General features: G+C 38.0%; 1 protein-coding gene across 6 annotated transcripts in view; it reads right to left on the reverse strand.

Annotated features, from left to right (window-relative positions):
* LOC118157350 (homeobox protein Meis2) overlaps positions 1-4,662 on the reverse strand; it is a 23,233-nt gene that overhangs the window by 12,536 nt on the left and 6,035 nt on the right. The gene's annotated exons all lie outside the window — the stretch shown is intronic.

Raw genomic sequence — 4,662 nt, forward strand, 5'->3', positions numbered from 1 at the left:
GACTTGAAAAATTGGCTTTTTGTTGTTTTTTAATTGTCCTTCTACGTCATTCTGTGTGGCTACACTTCATCTAGAGTGATAGACAACTCAAACCAAAGAGAGAACGCCAGCATCAAATAGACAGTGAAATACAATATCATTTCAAATTGGGAGAACCCAGATTAAAATTGAATGTGAGCTACCTGGTTACTTGGCCTAGCACTGCCCATCAGAAAGAGAAAATACACTATATTTCCTACAGTCTTGGAACCTTCCTGATGATCCTTCAGAAAACATGGGGACTACAGTAACATCCTAAATCTTAAACCACACACTGAGAAATTTGGTTACAAAAGAAAAAAGTTAGCTTTTTTTTTTTTTTTTTTTTTTTTTTTTCTCCCTCCAGTTAGCTCCTTAGTTTCCCTTCTGACCCACTACAGACAAGAAGAGCACCTCTGGGGTCTGATCCCGCATTTCTGGCATACTCAACACTCCCACTTGCATCCATCAGGGCTGGCGTACCTAGGGAATGCAGAACCAGGCCAGTAGCTACTTCCTCAGTTCTCAGGGAAGTCTTGCAAAAGGTTTAATTATACAGCTGAAACCTATATGTATATTAACCTATTTTTATTTTTGCTCGTCCGCAAGATGTCAGGAACTTGCACAGGCCACTCTTCAATAAGAAGTATTAAATAAATACAAAATATCTGGATGTCCATAAGTACAAAATACAAGTATCTCCTCATTTGAGAGCTGAAAGGTTTAATATTCAGACTAATATTTTTCTTCTACAGCTAAGGCATCAGATTTCTGATCTGTCAACAGTCCTTTTATAAAAAAATTAGACATATGTACATTTCTATCCATTTTTAATTATATTTTATGAATGATGATCTGTATATTATTACCTCTCAGCTGCAAATTGACTATAACATATAAACAAATATCAAGAAGACTGGGGCCCTGATCCTGCTCCCATGAAAGCCAGTGGAAGGAGAGCCATTTCTATGGGGAAATTTCAAGGCTCCAAAGTAGGTTTGTGCTAAAGATAGAATTGTATGGCACCAGGAGAGGCCAGGTACAAAACAAATGTAAATAAAGTACAAAATATTATCGTATGCTGGAAAAAGTTTTAAATTTTCCAAATTTTACAACATTACTTTTTTCAGATTTGAGTAGCTGGAAAGAAAAGAAAAATGAGATTTACTGGCAATCTCAACAGATATTTTAAGCTGAACGCAGAATGCAGTATAGGGCCCAGCATGTTTATATTAAACAATAATAAATTGTCTGTGCTGGGAAACTCAACTTGAACTGCAGCTGGAAGGGTTTCTTTCCTTTTTTTTTTTTTTTTTTCCTTTTTTCTTTTTCTTTTTTTTTTCTTTCCTTACTGATCTTGTTCAGCCAGGGCATAGCTGTAATTACCTTCTTCCCATCTACAGCTAATACCTCAGAGCAATAAAAAAATATGACCGTGTTAAAAATTCAAACACTAATTATGGGCTGTTATATTTACTAAACACAGCAGAGTAATAACAAAAGTTTCAGCTTCTTGTGGCCAGCGCTGTACTATTTGATCTACCAAGTCCCTGGACCCCTTACACTTACTGTATTACATAACAGTTAATAGTGCACTAAAATAAAATTCGATATACACATTTATTACCAAACACATATAGCACAACCACTTACAGCTGTCTCCGTTTTACAGCACAGGTATACCTCTGAAGAGTTCATTCCTTTGTTGATTTTGCTTTTGGTTTCCAGTTCAGTTATATAAATACTACAGCAGTAGATTGTGAAAGGGGAAACACAGTATCTCAGTGTCCCTTTTAAAGTCCTATGATAAATACTGGCTAATCCCACAGTTCTTTTTGTTACTTTTCCGTATGGTACATTTTCAGGTCTAGCCAATGAATGAAAATGAGAGCTGCATTAGCTCCTAGTTCCGCTCTGCCACTGTCACTGTCACCACCCCTCGCATTCACAGAAAACACACACACAGGGTGTAGCTCTACACTACTTAGTAAGAACAGAGGTGTATGGATTTTGGGGGTGTCAAACAGCTGTCACAAACTGTCACCTCCACAAGAGAAACCCTGGCACACAACAAATAAAACTACACTTCTTTTTGGCTATCATTATTCATAGCCAATCAGCTGAACTGCTCCTAGTATTTCATGTGCAAATAAAACCATGAGGGGAAGACCCCTGGATCAGAATAGTGGGCCAATACATAAAACAGAGGAAACAACATGCTGTCTCTGTCCTTCTGAAGTGGCTCATCATCACCCCTGCACCAACTTTCACCAAATGAGATCTAGCCTGAGGCTAAATATTAAATATGCATATCAAAGCAAATGAAAAAAAAATAAACCTGGAGAGTCAAATTGGACAATTTGCATGCTTGAACTATTACATTTTCAGGTAGATGCTCACAAATGATAGCTCACTTTTTGATACCCCTGCATGTTTATATTAGCAATTTTTAAAGTGTTTCTTACTTTATATATAAAAGTGGATTTCTTCCTGCTGCAGCCTTGTACAATGTAAACATAGATGTGTAGATATACAGTAGTTTGACTAAGCTATAAAAGAGTGTTAAAGTTTTGTTGGGAAAACAAGCTGATATACAAAAAAAAAAAAAAAATCCAATAAGGAGACACATTTCCCAAAACGCATGAATAAAATGTAACTATGTGATACAACTCTTCATTTCCCAGTTGGTGTTCTGGTTGCACAAATTATTGCTTCCTTTCAAAACAAATAGCAGGGGGCTAAAGTAAAAATGTTATAGCTCAAATCTCCAGGAAATAAAAGCCTTTAAATTATAATACCCAATGAAGTGGTAAACCCTAACGGGTGCAAGATAAATGGGTTGTCATATTTATTTGAATTTGTTTTTTGGACCACAAAAACAAGACGAGATTCTTCTTAGGAAAGATAATAGTTATCAAATTATCAAAATGCTAACCCCCTCCACCCTTGTCCTATCATTGTGCGTGAATTTAAATATTATAATGGAGCACTGCAAATTGGCTTGAGCATTCGCCATCTGCCAGAACCCTAAACAGGCTAGTTTATCTAATCTCTTCAATATAAACATAAGCATGCTCCATTTCTACACTTCCACTTGAAACACACTCTTGTAAAGAAACTGTACTGGAAAAACATGTACTTTTTTTTTCTATTGCTCTGAATTAGACACAATGACCCTATATCTTTCGAGGTGCCACTCATTTAAATTTCTTTTCTAGTACTCCCCCATGATACTTATGCACACGAATTTAGGGTTGCAAAATGCCATAAAGCAAATATTTTGGAAATAGCGTCATGTCTCACGGAGTTTATTATCTACATGTGAGATACCTGATAGGCAGGGAAACTTTCAGGAACCACTGCCTCTATTTATTTCCCCTCAGAATAAGAGATTTCAAATGCAAAACATCACAGAAATATTGTCCTACAATGTTTACTTCAAACAAATGAGAAAATGAAAGCTAAGACTTGGGTCCAAAAATACTTTCAGGGCTCTGGAACTAGGCAATACCAGGAGGGGGGCATTTAGGAGAATTTATTATTATTTTATCTCCCAGTTCAGTTTCAGTCCAAGTCTAATGTAATTATCAAATACACATAGAAACAACATGTTTTGAAAGGAAACAAAAGCTCCTAGAAAGCTCATTCTCCCTGGGCTTAAAGCTACTCTTCTTAACGCACTAGGAAATAAGGGCAGGCGCCTGTGCAGAAAGCATGGTTAACTTCACACCGGGTGTTAAATTAATATTTCAACCGCTAAAATATTAGACTGTATCATTTAGATTATGAGTTCAATTGAACCTAAAACTGTGTAAACCCCTTTTCCCCCCAGGGATGCGTTCCTATAAATAAACTAGAGTTCACACCCACTCTTTTTAACCATAGCTATTCGCTCCCTTTTCTGTGGTACCAGCTGCAGCCTTTTCCTTCACATCCCGAAGTCTCTCTGCGTCTACATATTTTTAAGTGTCACCAGAGCTGCTCCAAAACCCGGAAAAACAAAGGCACTCTCCTTACCACGCACACCAACGTTCAGTCCCACACACATAACACTAATTCACCAACTCCTAAAGTGTTAAAATCAACCGCTAACCTACGGTTACTCAATCATAATTCTCTCCAGCTTTCTGTAATACATTGTTAATAATTGCTTCATCAAGGTTACTGTCTTTTATTATGAAGATGCTTCAGGCGTTTGGCAATAAGTCCATATTCTGACAATAAGTTGCTATAAAGCACGAGCATTGGAAACTCTAATGTGCTAACCCCCTTTTTTTAATGCAATGTAGTATTGCCAATAATTCTCATCACTTGTCATCCCCACGAGAGGGGAGGGGGAGGAAATCAGGAAACTTTCTCTCTAACTTTCTTGTCTCTGTTTCCTTGCATTGCTGCATTGATTACAAAGTTGGCAAAGGAGAAGAAAAAGCACCGATCACCACATCAAACCGACAGTTTGCTAGCTCCTCGAGTCGCCCAGACCAGGAAACTTTACAAACCGATGCAAACCCGCTGCTTTACAGATGGAAACAGAAGGAACCTTTTGCATTTTCACAACTTTGCAAATCCGGGGGGGGGGGGGGGGGCCGAGGGGAGGGGGGTAGAGACATCGGCATCGCCGCTCGGTCTTGCCGTCGCCCCGGA

This window comes from Oxyura jamaicensis (assembly GCF_011077185.1).
Source record: "Oxyura jamaicensis isolate SHBP4307 breed ruddy duck chromosome 5 unlocalized genomic scaffold, BPBGC_Ojam_1.0 oxy5_random_OJ101368, whole genome shotgun sequence".
In the NCBI taxonomy this organism is placed as follows: Eukaryota; Metazoa; Chordata; class Aves; order Anseriformes; family Anatidae; genus Oxyura; species Oxyura jamaicensis.